Raw genomic sequence first — 20,877 nt, 5'->3', positions numbered from 1 at the left:
CAGACACAGATCATAAAGCATGAGATCTCTACTCTTGTGTGTAGAGAACAATTGAGAAAAATTGTATACACACACACATACACACACAAATGGATCAATTCACCTGTTATTTGTCCCACACGCCTCTTCTGTTTTTTCACTTCCTTAACAAGGTGCATAGGGTTGGGAGAGTTTCATAGTCACTTTCTACGACTATAGTTTAAATACATAAACATGATTATCACTACAACATTCACAGTGTGATAGTGTTGCCAGGTATTAAGACTCCACAACAATACAGATGCCAAAGGTTATATAACTATAGGTACTAAAACCTACTTTTACGATGCAGATACACCGTTTCTGTGCCACTGTAAAGTCTAATATGTATATTTTGTTACTGCAGCAAATAACAATGAGTAACATATATTATATTAATAGAGGATCTGAGGTTATTTTGTCTCTTTAGCAGACAAACTCGTAAGCTGATGTGCCAACCAAAGACATTCACACACGCAATGCACAAGCACACAATGAAACATGGTGCATTTCTTTAGTCTAAAAGCCAAATGACCAATGAATGAGTTAATGTCTTGAGTGGGTCATATGTCTGACGCAGCTGTTACTCAGTATGTACTGTTTCCAGTTCCCACGACTTCATGTAGTTTCAGTGAGTGCTCATTAAATGGAAGTTTGTGGTTTTATAACAGTAGTTGCTGCATACAACAGCCTAAATTTGTTTCTTTGTTAAAAAAACAACAACGGCAAAAAAACAAAACAAAAAAAACACACATATATATATATATATATATATATATATATATATATACACATAATATTTTGTTGTTGTTTCCTTGGGCATAACACTTCTCCCTCCTTGCCCTCAGTGTTGGCATCACTGGTGTATGAATGTGGATATGAATGTTTGGTGGTGTTTGGAGAGGCTGTAGGCGCGGATTGGCTGTCTTGTTTCGTCGGTCTGCCCCATAGCTGAGGCTAGACATGTAGCTTACCATCACCAGGTATGAATAAGGAGTGAATGAATGATGGATATAATGTAAAGCACTTTGGGTGCCTTGAAAAGCGCTATATAAATATAATCCATTATGTATATACTGTCTGAATCTACCTGTTCTTATGTATTAGTATTGTTTGAATTAATCTTAGACTACATTATATGATTATCTTGGGCTAAATTATTTTATAAGATTAAGAAAATAAAATCACAAACTCATAGACACCAAATAGATGGAGGGTCATGTTTTCTCACACTTTGTCTAAAGGTGAGGCAGACAGTGTTGACAACCCCTGTCTTACAATCAGTATACCAATAAGTTAAAATTTAATGCACATGCTTATTATAACCACTAGGGGGCAGGAAATCCTCACATCAGCACAAACACACCACACTGCTGGAAACTATACAAAAAAATTAAGTGAAGACAGCAATAACTACAGGGAATACAAAGAGGGAATATAGTTGCAGTACCAGTCAAAGGTTTGGACACACTTTCCCATTAAATATAATGGAAAAATGTGTCCAAATAATTGTCAAAAAAGATGTGCATTAATATCACATTATAGTTACAGTCAGCTACAGATTAACTTGGTTTCTTTACTGGATCTCAACAGTGAAAAAATATTTCAAACACCATCTTTCTTTTAATGTGGATATAACCTGTCTTGCTTTGGATATATTGGCTTGCATAGGAAAACGAAAACATTTAAACCGTCCATATTTGTACTTCTGTATATTTATGTATATTGGAATTTTGCATACTATAAGCAAAGATGTGTGAACAAATGTGTAAACTGTGTGTGTAAACTACAAATTAAATGTTAACTTTAGGACAAAAACAGATCACTTCACCTGACAGGTTAAAGAGCTTAAGTTTCCCCCTCAAATATGTTTAAGCTGTTAGTCATGCAAATACCCTCCATCTGTTTTCTATACCAACTTTATCCTAGTGAAGGTCATGGTGGGGTTGGACCCTATCCCAGCTGTCAACAGGGTAACTCACAGACTGGTCACTAGTCCATCCAGTCCAGCCTGACAGAAACAAATGAGACAAACAACCATTCATGGTCACACACACACACACACACACACACACACACACACACACACACACACACACACACACACACACACACACACACACACACACACACTCCTAAACACTAATTAACCTAATATGTAACCTAAACTGGTGAACTGTGGGAGGAAGCTACAGCGCCCAAAGAGAACCCATGCATACACAAGAAGAAGATGCAAACTACACACTGAAAAACCCCATGCATGAATCAAACCAGGAACCTTCTTGCTGTGAGGCAACAATGCTAACAACCACAGCTGTGCAACCTGTCATGCATATGAAAAGTGGTAAAAGCTCTTACAAGAAACTGAGTTGGTAAACGTATGTCAGGTGAATGATGAGAATCACTGTATGAGGATTAATTTGAATGCCGCCCAGTAAAATGCTCAATCCAGATTTTAACAGTAATAAAAAGAGCGTTTCCCACTGTAGTAAAAAAAACTTTACACCATCACAATTACTTCACCAAACTTCCTGAAGCCAACAGACTGGTTTTTTTGTAATTTCAAAGACTAAAACTTTGTGTGAGTGGTTTGTTTATTCGGTGCTTTTACGCAGAGGTTTGCCTAACAGAAAAAAAAAAAAAAAAAAAAAAAAAAATCACAAGAGTTCATGCACCTGCCTGAAAAATTCAGCCACGAAATCAATTTACACATCTTTGCCTTATTCCAATAACACAACTGTTTTAACTATATCCACGGTACAGACCTTGTAATGGCTGCAACAAAAGTTCACTTTCTGACTTCTGAAGCTGCCTGTGAAGAGCCGGGTGATCCATGACCTGCCTTTAAGTACAATTTCCTGTAGAAAAAGAATCCCCTAATTTCTTCTAAATCTGCCATTAGCTACCATAAGCATGACCGGCCCGTTACCTTTTGTTTGGGCTCCCTTGAAACCACTATCTATTAGGTGGCTTAAATCAAATCCCGGCAGCCTGAGTTTAATAAGGGAATATTTTTGCTCCTATATTTTAACCTTGTTATCCAATATCCTGTCTTTTTATTCCTCTGTGTGTTTTCAGCACACACAGCGACTCTACTAGAGAGTGCATCAGCCACAACAGAGGCCTGACATCCTGAAGCACAAAAGTTCAGACACTGACTAACAGCTCTGTGTTATCCTGTAATACTGGCACTGGATTAGTCAGTTTTCTGTAGGTAGAACGGTTCACTACTGACCCAGCCATCCACTGGTTTTGGTTTCTTTCAGTCTGATCCAAACCAACAGGAAATCTGAGCGGGCTGCTCAATATGAGTCAGTAAACAGTCTGACAACGTTTGGCTAATTTTACAGGAAAAAGCACTTTTTTTTTTGCATAACAATTTAATCGTTGGGCAGAAGTGCTTTTGCACTTAAAGTTAACTTAATATTACTCAGTTACGGAGAGTCTTTTGTAGCAGACAGACATATAATTGCTGAAATGCATGCGAGTAAATGGATTTGTACCAATTTAGCAAACTGCATTTGATTTCAGTAACATCTTCATGCCTCCTGGGTGGAAACTTTGCATCTACATGGAGGTAATTTTAACAGTAACAGTGATGGCAATGCATTTTTACACTTTGAAACTAGTTCATGAGCTCCTGAAATTTGCTGTGCCCATAGAGGAAAGTGTAATTACAGAAAACATGAAAAAATATTAAACCTGATGTTACAGAGAACTCCAGGACAGGAAGCTGTAATGGGAGGGTGGAGGCAGAGCTGGCTGTCTAATATTTCCAATTCAGTGGTCACGTTACCATCTTGTTTACTGTACTTCCCCATTCTGGTAAGGCTCTACCTCATATCTGCACTACCTCTGAGGTTGTTTGGGAGACTTTTAAAGCAGAGGAAACCAGAAACAAAGCACAGTCCGAGGACATGGGGTGCAATCTTGAAATGGAAAACTGAAATGGGGAAAGGGCTGGAGCTGAAATGTTATTTGGATGATAGCCTGCATAAGAAAGGAACTGTGTTTGGTTTCTCATTGAGAGTCACCAGCAGGGCTCATTGTGATAAGAAAATAAGTCTACTGTTACCTGATCTGGTATAATGTGGACCAATTACCACTCCATTGCACTTCATTACAGGACTGTAATAGGGCCGGGGGTCAGTGCTTGAGATGGAGTGGCAGAGGAAAATTGAGTCGTCATTGATAATATGATAAAAACTGACAGTGAGAGGCCCCTCCAACAAATTATTGAAATTTACAGTTGATAGGGAAACACTATAACCTCATTTAGTAAGCAGTTGGCAAGCACTTGTACAAAGCTGTTCCTCCAGTACAATGAGAGGCTTATGGAGAGAGAGAAATCCAAAACTATCGCAGATACTGTCCACTCCAGTCCACAGTATTTTTCTCTTAAAGAGGTGGAAACTTTGTGTGGAATGACCTGACCCTTTCTAGATGTTACAAAAAAATAAAGTGCTGACAAAGAAAACCTCCTGAACAAACAAATCAAATCCGGCCCACAGTATTTTCATCTCTGGTGTTTCTAAACAGGGGAACAGAGAAGTGCAGAGGCTAACAAAACACAAAAATCTCACTTTCTGTAAACCTCTGCGCTCTTGGAAAAGATATGAAACCGGTTTGTTTGCCTCAGTTTAAGTCCCTCCATTTGAGGTCCCTTGAATAAATAAATCAAATAAACCACAGTCAGACATACATTTTCAATCCATCAAGGTAATCAGATTGTGTTTACCTCAACAGGAACTATTCTAAAATGTTATTAAAAAACTTAAATAGAGTTTAGTTGTGGAATAACTAGGTGCAGGAAATGATGAGCAAACAGCAGGATAAGATTCCAATTACTATTAAACAAGCATTGCATTGACTAGTAAAGAGCAAAATAGCTTTGACATTTTCCTCAGCAGGAGCTCCCACCTGAAAGGCTTTGTCGTGGGAGAGCACAGCAAATTCAATTCATAGGCTTTTACACGTGAGGTAGCAAAAGCTTTCTCCTGATATATTACTCGAAGGCCCGTTTTCAATTATTCGACGGGTGGTCAACATCCAAATATACCGTTCATGAAAAGACACCGAAGTGTTTAATTGTTCATGTTTTGAGATGATGCATCTTCCTAAAACAAAACTGTTGGCTAAAAGCAAATTTTTTTTGGTGTATTACAAGGTCAAGAAGCATCTTTACAGCTCAACATCATTTACTTGAAGCATTCAACATGTAAGAACCCAAGAAGGCCAAGAAGTCATTACCTTTGACTGAAGAAAATGTCATTTATGAACAATTTAAAGACCACTCAAGTTTATCTTGTACATCTAAATAGGCAATATATTTAATACATGCTTCATTGATCAAAACTGTTGTGGAGCAACTTATCGAGCAACTATCATTAACTACTATTTAAAGATCATTTTACTTTCATCCTTGGTCTCCACTCTGCTTAAATCACTTCAACATGATAAGACAGTCAATTTGGATGTCAGCTTTGGCTACAGTAATCACGTTGCCCACTAGATAAGTGTGACTTTATTTATTTAGATTGAGCCCCGTGCGTGTCTAGTAGAAGATAATAGTTCATTTTCTCGAGAAAGTTTGCCAGCTACCCTCATTGTGGAGTAAATGTGACAGATTGCTGCTTCATTAGGATTCATCAGGCTGACAAAGATGGAGTCATGAGATGAATGAAGAAAGCAAATGCAATCCCTCATCCTCCGAGTCCTTTTATTGTCCTTTCAGTGACTTCAGTGTGAGTTCCACAGCTCAAAAGATGAAGCTTGAGAGTCACACCTGAAAGAAATGGCTCATAAATACATAAAACCTTTTAGACAAAGAAAACACATTTTAATGTCTTTCATTTTTATGCTACATCTGTCCAGGATGTACGCTGTCTTGCCTGATGGCTGCTAGAATAAGGACACAGCATGACAATAAATGGGTAAAGACGATGGATGTATGTATGTATGGATGGACGGACGGATGGATGGATGGATGGATAGATGCTCATACTGGCAACTGTTTGTAAAAAAATTTTTTGAAAGTAACTAAAACTAAAATATATAGCAGGATACTATAATAATTCCAGTCATTAGATCATTTTTGCACCTGTAGTTTACCACTGAAATAATATCATAACTCAGTGGAATAAGACATATTTTTGCAAAAGCAAACTTAATGGAATAAATTTTAGTTTCCCTTGGAGGCTTTGTGGTCTGGTTACTGTTCTGTGGAGTCTACTGTATTGCTGTCCTGTACTCTATTTATTAATATTTTACTTCTAAATAGCAATTATGCATTAAAGGACTAGCTAAATAAAAAAAAAAGAACTGTTTTGTAATGAGACAGTATAGTAGCAATGGTTATATTAATGGTTAACGAGACACTAGGAACTATTCAAACCAGCATACCTGATCATTTATTGTTCATTGAACTGGATTTTTAAGACAATTTCATCACTCCAAACAAAACCTTGTTATATTTTTTGACTCCCATGGTTTTACATATTGGACTGTTGATCTAAGGCAGTAAAGAAACATCATACCTCATCCTGCTCCTTTGTTGCATATGACAGGAGTTAATGCAGTATTGTTGAAGGATTAAGGAACATTAGGAATATTTGATGACATTTCTGCTTTTACCACATGCAGTGGAGGGTGACGGGAATGATGAGACAGTTACGGATGTCAGGCAGTAAAGGTCATGAACCATAAGAAAGAATAGAACCATAGGGCAACACTACACATACATTAATTAAATGCAAATGAGATGATGACATGACTGACACCAAGTTTGCTCTGTTACAGGCCGTTGCAGCAGCTCAGATTAAGCAGCCCTGGAATAAGGCCTTTCAGAAACTAACATGCTCTTCCACATTTTCACTGTGACCAGCCCATAAGTGGGTCCTTGTGGATCATTTCTTCAGGCTTTTCAAAAATATCCCCAAACCTAAACTGGGATTATTGTAAAGGTTTTCTGGAAGCCAGCTGAAGAAGTTCATAAAGTACTACACGAAGGAAATGTGAAATAGGCCTCTAAGAAGGTTCAATAGCAAAACATAAAGTGCATACTTAGAAAGATATTTGATTCGAGAGCTTGTTATTACCAACAGTGCCAGCGCAGCACAAGGATTTTGCACTTCCGCAATTTGGCACAAGAGGTCAGAGTTCCACTACAAATACTCCCTCTGTGTTATATCCACAGCTGCTGTATGCAAGACATGCACCATTCACCGTTATCATGAAGGCCAGCGCCTGAAAGATTTCTGCTGAAATAAGTTTGCCTAAAACATCATTACAAATCCAATTAATACTGTCATTAAACTAGATGAAAAGGGTGACAACATTGTAGGGCGAGAAATTCTTTTAAATTACAAAAAGCTTATAGTGAAGCAGGTAGTAATGTAATATCTCAGTGATGGTGAAATGTAGATGTTATCAAAGAAGGTACTGCTTTGGGCTGCAAAGTAACTATTAGGCTGATTTTTAAAAAAAGGTAGGCTTGATAATATGTTTAGCTGGAGAGAATTGGTTTTGTGAGAGTGATGACAAAAATACTGTATTCATTCACTTAGTCTTACAAGTATAGTTAAACCTCATATGTGCACAGTACATTTATCTCATTCCATGTACGTGCATGCAACCAGGTCAATGTCTAAGAGTCGTCTTCAAGCATACACAGACAACACAGGACCATTCATTCTATGAGAAGATTAGCAGACCAGAGGAAGTGGTTCACTGGAAATCACCTGCTGATGAAGGAAGTACTGTTTATGAAGAGCACTTTTTTTTTCTTTCCATGAGACCCAAAGACCGGTATAAGTCTCAATATGCTCAAACCTTTCATTGTAAATAGTATAAAGAAGATTTCTTTTGAAAGATTTTGTTATGTGCACTGTGGAAAAAAGGCTGGAATTGACAAAATGGAGGAAAGATTTAAGAGTAAATATATTTCAGTCAGTTACACAGAAAGGCAAAACTCTTGTGTGAAACTATTCTGGCAAACAGTCAAGTCAATTAATGAGTTGAACTTCCTATACCAGGAAAAACCTGACAAAACTTACTAGACGTATCTAAACTAGTAAAGCAATATTAGGTACTGTCCATATCTGACAATGGAGGAAAAACAAAACTCTGACAAGAAAGCAACCTGTTTAAACTAGAGGACATTTGCTTTTAAATTATCTATAAATATTGTTGATTTTATTAGAATACTAGCTCACTGTAGCCTGTTCTAGCAGTTTGCTTCTATTTTATCTATGTATTTTACATCATTAGAGCACTTTAAAACTGGTTGTCATGACTAATATCAAAATAAAACAATGTCAAAACATATTAAAGCTACATTACTAGCATTTGTATGATACTATTTGGTCTTTTGGCTTCATAAAAACAAATATGTCTGGTCCACTAACTGCTGCATTGGACAAAATTAATTCTCACAAGGGAACATTAATACCATGTATGCCGTTATAACTAATCTGTTGTCTTGTTTGGCTGTCAGAAAATGTCCTCTATCTGACACACTGTTCCTATGTCTTCCTCCACTATTGATGGAACTGACTCTGAGAGGATTAGAGGGTAAATCAATAAACACCAAAGCTTCATGAATGAGCTCAGTCATTTAGACTTATTTACCTGAAATAACAATCCCAGGTGGTATTTCAAGGGCCTGTTCTTTATGGCTAAGATAAGATGTCACCATAGTTACTAACGACAAGACAACCTTACTGCTCTACATCATGTCTGTCTATCAGGATGTGAGCTTCAGCTTCATGTTAAATCATGAACGTTTCATTTTAAATCATCACATGCACAGTAAATGAAGTTCTTAACATTAGATATTCCTTGCTTCCTGCAAGTTTAGCAACTTTATGCTTAATTTTCAGTCGAAAAGTAGATCTCTAACTTTCAGCAAATGGCACAGGACAAGAGGCAAGACTGCCGACCAGACAGGCGAGCGTTCCACTCCCCAGCTTTTAACAAGCATAGTAATACATCAGTCAAAAGCAATAATTTTACTATTAATGAAATTCCAATTTGCCTTCAGTGCATTTCACGTTGACATTTTCCACATTGCAACAGTGCTTTGATAAAGTTTTTAAAATGCAAAAACGCATCTAAGAGGCTAAAGACCAGCCCGGGTGTCAGCGTGCCTGGCAGAGGACTATGGTACTTAATTTTTATCACCATGTGCCCGGGGCACTGGAAGCCTGAATGTTAACATTGGCTCCATTTTCATTATCATCATATGATTATGGATTTTACTGCATTTAGCTGATAATACAACTAGGAGCTCACCTTAAAAGAAGTTGCTGGAAGGTTTCATTTCTGCCCAAATGAAATTTTCATTTGACAAACAAGTATAATTAGGCTGCACTTCTTGTTCAGTGTCAGTCTGTTTTCTGATTGAACTTAGACCAATTTGCTGCCACTAAATGAGTTTGAATAATTTCCATTCTGAATGTCTTGGGGACATTAGCTTTAGGAGTGCTAAGTGGCAGCATGCTTTTTGAAGTTGCTGATTATTTGATGCCACCCCTGTCTACCTATACGTTTTTGAGCTTACTTCAAAGTTAACAAGGGGGGAAAAAAGCTCCACATAACCTGCCTTGGAGTACAATGAGAATTTAAAAGTGTTTTTGGCCAGGTCTGGGAGGCAAAGTGAAAATTACTTTAATAAGTGTGTAATACACTTCGTTAGCTTCAATACTCTTTGCTTCTTCACTTTATTTCTTTCATGTGGCCACATTTATTGTACTGAAAGAGCAGATTTGTTTCTGCTGAAACTGTACACCTAATAACTAATACTGCCGTATCAGTTTCATTAAACCTGCTAATTACAAATTAATATATTATGGATTATGAGAACTGCTACAGTTAGCTCTCATACAGGCTTTCGGTTATTGATAGCAATGTGACTTAGTTCAGCGTGCGTGCCGAACAAGCCGGCGACCCACTTGTCTGCAGTTATGACATATGCATTATCATCATTAAAAGGTGTGTTTCCTGCAACACAATAACGCTGGAATACAGCAGGAGACAAAATGGTTGCGGATTACTTGGCATTAACATCACTGTAAAACTCTGCTGCAACAACATGAAAAACAGCAGGCCACTATGGATGGCAGAGAAAAGTGGGGTTATTTGTTTATTTCTCCCTAATGGATTTGGCAGATGACCTAAAATCTGAGTAACAGCTATTTCCGTAGGGGTAATCCAAGCATCCTTAAAATAAATAAACACCAATGTGAAGCACAACTAAATGAGAGAAATGTAGAGAGGGCAAAAGACAGAGCGGATTGCAAATAAAGCTCAGTGTGGGATTGATGAAGAGGAATGGGGATTTTGACAATGTGATTAAGTAATGGTTTCAAAATATGGATGTAAGGGTAAAAAGGGAATAATTTACTGAGTATAAGAGAGCTGCATGTCAGTAAAGGATGGAATTATATTTCATTATCATAAATAAGGAAAGCCAAACTGGAGCTTAGCTATGAGGAGTTGTTGAGGCAAAGACCTAACCCCAAGTCGTTTAAAAGAGCTCAAATTTGATTTTCCTATCATAAAAAAGGTTATTTTAAATAGTTAAACAATAATAGGAATTTAAATTTGTGATTTATTTATTATGTGGTAATATATGTTCAAAAAAAGCGCTGCAACAAATTCTGTTTTGCTTAAATGATCAAATCTATTTTCTTGTTTTGTCAGCCTTCTCAACCCTGCTGAGGAGCTCTGTGACCAGAAACACAGGATCAAATCCGCAAAGTGTTGAATAACAGAGCTTCACACAAAGCGGTGGCAGTTTACAGTGCAGAGGAAAGCTGAACTAACCTGACAAAAGGCCCAACAAACCACCACAAAGTGAGGATAATGCTGCTGCTCCACAAAGAACTGCACAACATCTGTGATATATTTTTCCAATGAAAGAAATGTCTACAAACTGTGCAACAATCTGACTGACAGAGTAACACACTGCGGTTTTGTCAGTTTTCATACCAATCGCTCAATGAAAATCATTAGAAAGGAAATACCACTTTCAATGTAATGAAGTTGTAAACATAACATCAATCACTGATAAACAATGATTAAACAAAAAGCAGCTTTAAAATGGATTAATTTTAGACTCATGTCATACATCAGTACAGCTTTGCTCATGTTGTATGCTGTATGCATCAGCCATAGTTTATAACTAAAAAACTGGAAATGATCATTTACTGGCATTTTCACTGGGATTTTATAAATTAGTGTTAGACTAATAGTATTTTACTTTGCATCTGTCCAGTACTAATCTATATAATAGACTTAAACATGAAACAATAACTGAAATATCAAAGTAAATATGGCAAGACCTGCTAAGAAACACAATTTAGAAAATCTTGCCCTTGATGGTGTAATAAACAATAATATTTTTAAATGTATGAACCATTTAAGTGTGCCATTTTCAGGTATTTAAGTCCCACAAACTGAGAATATGTTCTATTATCATTATGCATTCTGTGTGAAAAAGATGTAAAAGAAAATTCTTAGCACTACAATACCCGAGAGCACGATAATGTTAATTGACACAGTGAAATTTTATGCATAAATCTGTCTGGTGTAATTCTATGCCAGAAAGTGTTGACTTTACATCTGCCATAATGATTACTAAGAGCTTCACTACATCATAGAGTAGGGACACTGATATTGCACTCCTCTACCTGGTGATGAGATGTTAGAGTTGTGTGCCAGAATTTAAAAACACTCTTAGGGACACTAAGTATGTCTCAACTAGATGCAGCACAGACTACTGCTCTTTGCAACACAGGGTCTCATCATTTGGACAGAAATAAATCACTCTGGCAGTGTGACACGTCACACATAGCAGCACTGAAACCAAGTTACCATGTGAATTATACACCATGCATTCACATATTGCCCATATTTCTTGAATCTGGTGAGCATAAAGGAAGGTAGTGGGTCAGACATATTTTCCACTGATTTATTTCCATGCTTGCACTGGCATCTCTCAAAGGACATAAAATGTTTTCTGCAGACCTGCACATCATATTGATCTAATATGTGCAATACAATAACAATGTAGTTTTATAATAAGAGTGTCTCTTAGCCTTAAGATTTAATTAAATACTGGTGTGTAGCAGTACAAAAAACATTGAGCCACTCTTGTTGTCTAACTGTGCTGCAAACAAAAAGTTTTAAAAGTCATTAGAACAAGCTAGAGATGATTTGTTGTCTCCCTTGGTAAAGATTTCTAACGATCAAATCTCTCTACTAGACAAAAACAAACAGTGATAAAGCCAAAATCAGATTTTGGTATCTATAGCCTGCAGTCTGAATCCCTATCCATAAGAAAGCCGCTTAGCCTTAGCAGCTAGCGCACTTGTGAGCTGCTCCAGTGACAGCAGGGTAGGAAAAAATTCGGAAAAAGGCATCTGAGCTAACGCTTAACTGAGCTTTGATGAGCACGATCACTAAATAGGAAGAAACAATGAAAATGATTTGCAGCTACAATTACTGAACGCCCCAAGATCCGACAGTTTAAGTAGGCTTTTCGTCATTAATAGTAAAGATCATATTCTATTGCTGGTGGGAGTTTACTCAGCCTCAATAAATATCGAAATTCTCCTTCTTTTCAGATCTGTGGCTAAATCCCAGGTGAGTGACAGGTGCCAGCTACAGGGCTGTTAGGAGAGAGCGTTTGTTGATATAAGCGTGTTTTCCTCTCTTTGAGCGACTGATCTGCAAAGGTACACATAAAGGCCCTCCTTCAGCAATGTACACACAGCACTTCGAAAGGAGTACATAAAATGCACCCCCCCCCCCTGCAACATTAAACAGTGTGGAAGGAGGGTGGGTGGGTGCAGCAGGAGACATAGGGGGAAAAGGAGGGGGCTCAAACAAACGCTGGAGAGTGGCAAGTTTGCATTCGCCCATACCAACAAGCTCCTATCTCATTAACAAACCGCTGAAATAAAAGAGTGCTTTTTTGGCTCACAGCTATAAAAAAAATTATCATAGTGATGATGTTCCTCAGCCGTCAACAGAGCTGTGATAACGTTGTTTGATGATGACTTTCCCATGAATGTTAAGCAGCCGCCGCGGCAGAGGAAAGGAGCTTATCAGCGCCTAATGCCCATCTCTAATTCCTGCCCTTCTTGAACTAGCCATTTTCTAACAGCGTTAACTGTCAAATTTACATCCCGTCTTAATGCCACTAAAGAGTACGGGGGATGAAGAGTAAATGACAGCAGTGTAATGAGGAAGGCAAGGCATTCCTTCTACTTTCTCTCCCCCTCTCTTTCTCTAAGGAGAAGGAGATTTCCACAATATGGGGGCTTTTATCCCCCTCCTGTGCCATAATGTCATGATGGAGAGGTTACCTGTGAACTTACTGTAAGGTGTTATGAGCCTAATTAGTAATGGACTATTTTGTGAAAGAGGACGAGTAGAATTTTTTTTCACTCTAATGCGACTACACAAAAAATATTCAGCAAGTAAAACACACTTTTTAAAGGTTAAATTAAAGATGAAAGGGACAAAATGGCTGTTACAGACAATCTCTTCATTTAAATTATGAATGAAGGGCAGTGGAGTCTATTTATTAAAAAATTATGACTAGCAATTAAGTCGTGTTTGCCTTTCAGAAAACGTAAGATTTACTTAATTGTTTCTTTCTGCAAATTCCACCACATAGAAAATAATTATCCCCTCGTTTATTTATCTATTCAGCAACAATAAAGCTGCTTCTCAGCTGTTTTAGCAATTACAGCAATATCCTCAACACATCACTGTTTCCTTCAGACAAATGCCATTAACCCAACCTCTTTTACATTCTCTGTTATTAGACCTTGATGGTTACTGCACATAATGAAACAATACAATGAATTATATTAGTATGTTTTGCACTACATTTGACCATTTCTTATCTGGGAAGTGACCAAATATAATTCCTTGCTTCTAAAATGACATTTTATGCAACAAGTCAATTAAAAATGCTGAACCACTGCAGGAGACAATCACCTCTGGCAGTCCAATATAGTAATGAGAAAATTGCTGTTGTGTCGTTGTGAAAGCTAATTTTATTTCAAGAGATATGTGTGCATGTCTATGCATATATGTGTATCTATGCAAGTATTTGTGCACCCTTCATACATATAAGCAATACTTGGTATATAGTGCATACAGTATTCACAAAACAGTCATAAATGAACTATTTCACCTACTTAGAACTAATTTCTGTTATTTATTAGCATTAATTGAGCAGTTTTCCAGTTAGTGTATAATGTAAATAATAATAAGGCTTTGTATTTATGCACAGCCCTGCTCCTTTAATGCAAATGAGACAACTTTAAAAGTTGTCTGCATGTAATTTAAGATGGCATTTATTCCTCCTACCCTAGATGGTATCATGACAATTAATTCATCAGGTAAAATTTCCCATTATACCAAGACATTATTTTATGTCAGGGTAAGCAATGAATAGTTATGAGGGCACACACACTATTTTTTGCTGCAAAATACAACCCTGTCTCAGTATATCTGACACAGTGGACAGCTAGAAATCCTCACAAGGAAACTATTCAAAATGAGACAATCTGTTGAGAAACGGGTTAAATATTGACTGTGTGCTTGAGCCAAAGCATGCATGATCTGTTCCTACATTCACTTGGATCGGTAATGGGGGAGTTCATGTTTAATATTCAATCTTTCATTCTCACACAGCAAAATTGGATAAAGAAAAACAGAGGAAAGGTTGTACCTTCCATCTATGCTGCTATAATCAACCATGCAAGTGAACCTATGAATATGTAGTCCATTTCATCGGAGGGGTCGCACTCTGGCAGGGAAGGCCAGCTAAGATAAAATCTGAGCTCATCTGATTGGACCATACAAAGATTCAAACTGAGCTAATTTCATGCCGATCTTGTTGCCTCCAGTGAAACTATCCAAAAGTCAAAAGGGTATAATGATTTGGAAAGGAACAGACAACAGATAAATGGTTAATTTAAGTTGAAGGGCCTTCTTACCTTTGAGAAGAAATATTTCAATTTAAATGTATCATTTTTATCAGGGTAAGGTCCTCCAGCTTTGCGGCTCTGGGTTTACACCAATTAGATACCAAATATGGTGAACTAACTGCAAATGAGCACATGTCTTGCGTGCTCCTGTTTGGCATAATTCTGTTCCCAGACATTAAACCACATTTATATCTGATACATATTTTATAACCAAATCACACTGTTCATAAACGGATATATTGGCCTGAAATTACTTGAGTGATAAGACAAAATCGTCTAAAAAATTAGCTACAGATTTAAATCGATTTATGTTGTTGGACATATTTTGAATTTGCAAGGCGAAATACAAATACTATAACATAAATCATACACACTACTAGTTAAAGGCTTGTATAAACCCCAAATTATATAGCAAGTCATTATGTGCTTGTTGTGTACATTATAAATAATATATAAAGACATTGAACAATTATTTTAATGATTCATAAATCTGATTACACTGTATGCATAAATACATAATAATATAGACATAAAAGCACCTGTTTTTTACTGTATTTATCCGTCCCCATGTATAACTATATACTATATATTTTGTTTGCTTATACCATGTATGTTGAACTTGTTGCCTCTGTTTTGTTGTATATTCTCAATCTGTAGCTCTTACACATGAAGCTTAAAAAAATGGTTGAATTTTAAGTAAGTTCAGGGTACTGCTTTGAAAACTATTAAATTGTGATTTCAGTTTATTACAAATGCTCAGATTTGAGCCAGTCTTGAAAACTAATTAACAAGCAAAGAATAAAGTGAAGAACTATTAATGAAAATAATATTTTGGTCATTTAAACCAATATTTTGATCCTATAGTTAACTAAACTTCATCTTATTTCCATTTATTTTTATTTTCCTTGTCCTGTCCAGCATCGTAGCAGGCGGAATGATGTTCTGGCTGTTGTGTTGTACCAAACAAATTGGCTTTGCCAAGAGGAGCTTTATGGATATAAGGCTCCTCTTGACACTTGAGTATTATTTTTTTTATTAGTCTATTGCTGAATTCACACATTAATACTGGACCCAACAAAAGGGGTGGGGGGGAAAGAAAGGAAACAGAAGAGAAAAAGAGAGTGAAGAGAAGAAAAAGGAGACACGGATACACCAGACAGAAAGCAACAGCATCAGTTGTTCAATCAAAACAGAAAAACCAAGAAACCAGCTACTACACCTGTAAGAAAACAAAAAAACACCTACCGCATCGGCAAGAAAAACAAAGCTGACAATCATCAGGAGCACCTATAAAAATAAAAAACAAACAAAGAAAAAAAAAAACAAAACAAAACAGACAAGCTGAAAAAAATCATGAATCACAACAATCAAAATATGACCAACACAAAGGAAAGAAAATAAACAGAAAAGAACATTTCCATGTAGTTTTAACTTCTTCTCATTTTCTGCTCCTCCAAAGGTAAAATGCCAAATCAACACAAAACTTTAAGGTTACCTTTTTTTTTTGGCTAAAAGATTGCTAGTCTCGCTCTGGATAAATCAGGAAGCATGGAGGGGGATGCAGCACTGGTTTGCCTCTAACTTGTCCCCTTGGTCTGCAGTGTGCAGCATTTACGCTCTGTCTGTGGGCTCAATAGATTTGACACAAGAGTGCTGATGAATCTCATCAGTTTAATGTGTTTATGCTTGCTAAGCCCTGAAAGCTTGTTGCTGTTCAATGAAGTGCTACAAAGTTACCTAATTTCCCCCTGGTCGTCTCTCTGGCTCTGCTGGCAACACAGACTCCCAATAACTCGATGTGCTCTGCAACCTGTGGAAGACAGAGAGCACGCTGTGTCTCAGTGATTTGTGTTATCGTGCAGAGAATGGGCTTGGACAGAAATACAGTGTGCACAGATATCACTATGTATTTCTTTCCACCTTAAATTCAACCCATGACTGTCTCTTTTCCTCCACATTGATCCCTTTTTACAGCCTTTTCCCCATAAGTGCTTTAGTCTTATCTTCGCTGCCCCCACCTCGCCTGTCTCGTATTCTAACCAAGAGGCTGGCTGCCTATATGACAGCTAACACCCAGTATTAATTAAAATGTCATGCCTCCAAATCAATATTGTAAAACAGTTCAAACACAACTCATCGCCACTGCTGTGATAAGTGCTTTTGGGTGACAGGTAAGTCCAAAGAAAAAGATGCAGGAGAATGGTGTGACGGAATTATCCAGGGAGAGCATGTAACATTAAAATTTATAACCCCCCCTCTATGTGTTACTTCATTGCTCACAATTGAAAATTATCCACACTGTCATGAAGTGTGCTGCACTAAACTGACAGATCCATAAGTCAGCAGCAACAGGCCAGGAGGCTTGATGCAAGAACTCTGTAGTATTATGTCTGAGTGCAATGTGTTAAAACTGACTAATGCACACTCATTTAGGAAGTAGGCTGTCAAGGCAGGGGATTTATCAATGCTACGGAAATAGCTGTGTTGCATCTGATTATGTTCATGTTAAATACTCTATTTGGACATAAGTACATAATATGATGCAGGTTATTATCAAATTTCTTTCAGCAGAGTAGTGCAACTCAAGGTATAGGCTTTAGCTATGATAAATTTTCCATAAAACTCAACAAACCCCAGAACTGCTGTCATTATTTTTTTTTTTTTTTTCTTTGCATTATTCCAACTATTATGAGTGACATATAAGGTTGTTTAAAAACTTTGAGTAGTACGTGTCCACACATACTCATTTGAGAGACAATGTTAAAAGCAATGCTTAGGATATGGATAGAATGTGACAAATTCTGTCGGAGTAAATATGGTTTAATAAATGAATTAGCTTCATAAATAATGGCTGTAATGACATTTTAGGGGACAATAAGCCCAAGCGTTGTCAGGAAATAGTTGATGTATGAGTTTCATGCCTCAGCGGTTCCTCAAAATGAATAGGCTTGGGAAGATAGCAGGGGTCTGCAACCAGCCTATTTCCTCGAATTATCTACTTGTTGTCAATTTGCACAGTGGAATTACACATGCAAATTGAACTGCCTGCACAAACACCACTTGGAGATGATAAAAACAAATTAACAAAGGCTATAGAAGGAGGATTTATTTCACTGGCTAACCCAGGTCAAGCAATACATGTATTTTACAATTGTGTGTACCCAATTTTGGTGTAATTATATCAGCAAATTATTCTCTGTAATCTTATTATTTTTTTCCCCCCAACCTTCTCCTTACACACGTAATTAACTTCCCTCATATCCTCACAAAAAGCCAGCTCAGCTCTGCGTCAGAGAAGCACAGTTTAATCTGATTTGCGGTTCAATTTTGTCACCTCTCTGGAGCAGAAACTCAGAAAAAGGTGAGAGGTCAACAGTTTAGTCACAATGTTTAGTTTAACTGCTTGGTAAAGGAGCAGACAAATCTACACAGCTGAAGCTACAATGTTAAAATATATATAATCACCTCTTAACATCATCCCTCATACTGGGGATGAAATTAAGAGTCCCCAGACCTCCACGTTTGCTATTAGATATCTCATTTACTTTGTACACACAGTGCTAATCTCCACTAATGAATTCTGCCACACCAAGCCAGATCGAGATGACTTAAAATTATTACCACTTCCACAGATATGCCTTTCCTCATTTGAGGCTCAATTTGGCTGGCTCGCAAAAACAGTCTGTCACAGTAAGATACTAATAATTAGGGTTTTAAGATGATTAGTTTATCTCTGTGCTCTTACAGTCCTGCCTCTTATCCACCACGGCCAAAACTTAATAAGAGGCTCTAAGTTTTAAACAGCCAACTCCAAATTACCAAGAAATGACAGAAATAATGAACTGGAGCATTTGCCAGGGAGAGAGAAACACAGGCAGAGGAGAAGAGACACAGAGACATGGCTGGTGAGAAAGCTGAGAGACATTAATTCAAGTGTGAAATAGAACACAAAGCCTGGTAATCAATAAAAAAATGATTCAGACCTGTAAGACCAAATTGTTTAGCATTAACAGGACTTTGTGACTCTCATTTACCTTCAGTCACTGATGTGCTCATGACCTTGTCACACATGTAATTAAAGTCACGATAATGCTGAATGAGTGACACCAGTTAATGGTTCCATATTTCAGAGGATGAGATATTTTGCATGTTCAAGATGACATGCAATATAGCATAAGCCTTATCAGCCAACTGTAATATAAGCTGCATTTTGCAGGAAAAAAAAAGTCTGACTTAATCTCAAATTACTACAGCAGTGGTTCCCAAACTGGGGGGGCCCAGGGTTATGACAGGGGGAGTGCATCAATAAATATAGTATTTGCACTGCCAGCAAAACGTGGACAAATCTATGAAAGTACCAATGGGGAAACAATGTTTAATCAACCACAGAGATTTCAACTACCAAAAAATAGACAGGAAAATATGATGAGGCATTTCTTGCCCTGGGCTTGACCAGGTAATGGTCAAGTGATAGTAATGGTCAATGGTGGGTAATGAAGAGAGATCACAGTTAGTTGTATGTCTCAAAATTTTAGCATCTGAGGTTGTGTTTATCTCAATTGGTTGTACAGCTGCCCATGTGGAGGGGCTACAGCTGCTTGTGCTGCTGTTTCAGGTTCAGGTCCTGGCCTGAAGCCCTTTGCTGCAGGTCATTCCTTGCTCTATCTGAATCCCTTTAATGTCCAACTATTGTTAAATTAAGCCCCCCCCCCCAAAAAAAAACAAAACAAAAAAAAAAAAAAGAAACACAGAGTCAAGATTTTCTTTCTTTTACATTTCAGCCAAAAGACAGGGCTTAGTATCAAACTTTAATACTGTTTTGAACAGTATTTGGTGCTGAATGCTTTGGCAGATGACCAGGATGAAAAAAAAACACCATTAAAGAATAGTTTACACTTTTACTCAGTCAAATTAATTACTTAAGAATAATAAAAATGTTTTTTAAATAGTCTTCTCTTGATTAAGCAACTGGTCAATCTGTTAGCTCTAAGTCCAGTCAGCCAGCTTTAAGTCAGTTACGCCTATTTTAAATAGTATTTGAAAAACTATATATATATATATATATATATATATATATATATATATATATATATATTTATAAAGTTTATGTTTGGCTTATTGAAATCTGTAAACACTAAAATAGTGAAAGATTACTTTAAAAAAATGGTTTAAAAGCACAGCACAAAATACTACAACAGCATTTACAGTGCAACCTGGCAATTGACCTTTTAAATATATTACTATTATGCGACTTACTCTTTATACTGCATTCACATGACATACAAAATACGGGCTATAATTTATGTATATTATGGGCATTGCAATAAGATGCAACCAAAAGAGAGCCTAATGTGAATGACTGTGAAAGAGCAATTTAAGGGTAGATGCCTGTGCCAGTGCTAGGGGCTATACAAGATTTGCATGCTAATCATTCTAATAATAATGTAATGCCCAAAGCATTTTGAGTAAATTGCGAACTACTGGCCATAGAAGGAAGCTTATCTCACCAAGAACATGACACAAATATAGGTTAACATTTGAATGATTCCCGGTAATTCACAGACCTGTTAGAAGCTGGCTCACCTCAATTAGAAATGGTCAGCCACAGTTTTCTCCCGACTTTTCTCAAGTCAAGAACAAGCTTTTTACTCCTATCACCTCTAGAATGAGTTGAACGTGTCTCTTTCTGAGCTATAATGTCCCTTTATCCCAGTGACAAAACAAAATAAAAGGTCATACTAACAAAAACCATGCTAAACCATAAACTTTGTATACGTTGAGCTAACTGGGAAAAATAAATAAATAAATAAAAGAAAACAGCCAATGAGAGCGGTTGTTTCGTCCCCACGCG

At 37.1% G+C, this 20,877-nt stretch overlaps 1 long non-coding RNA gene across 1 annotated transcript; it reads right to left on the bottom strand.

The window, feature by feature from the left end:
• Nucleotides 1-16,449: 16,449 nt before the first annotated feature.
• Nucleotides 16,450-20,796, bottom strand: LOC121655704. The gene is made up of 3 exons (XR_006013273.1): nt 20,610-20,796; nt 16,764-16,836; nt 16,450-16,655 (listed from the first exon to the last, which is right to left on the bottom strand). It is a non-coding gene; the product is annotated as an uncharacterized LOC121655704 (long non-coding RNA).
• Between the last annotated feature and the right edge of the window lie 81 nt (nt 20,797-20,877).

This window comes from Melanotaenia boesemani, chromosome 16 (genome assembly GCF_017639745.1).
Source record: "Melanotaenia boesemani isolate fMelBoe1 chromosome 16, fMelBoe1.pri, whole genome shotgun sequence".
NCBI lineage: Eukaryota > Metazoa > Chordata > Actinopteri > Atheriniformes > Melanotaeniidae > Melanotaenia > Melanotaenia boesemani.
The sequence above is the reverse complement of the archived record's forward strand: the minus strand, read 5'-3'. Positions and strand labels throughout refer to the sequence as shown.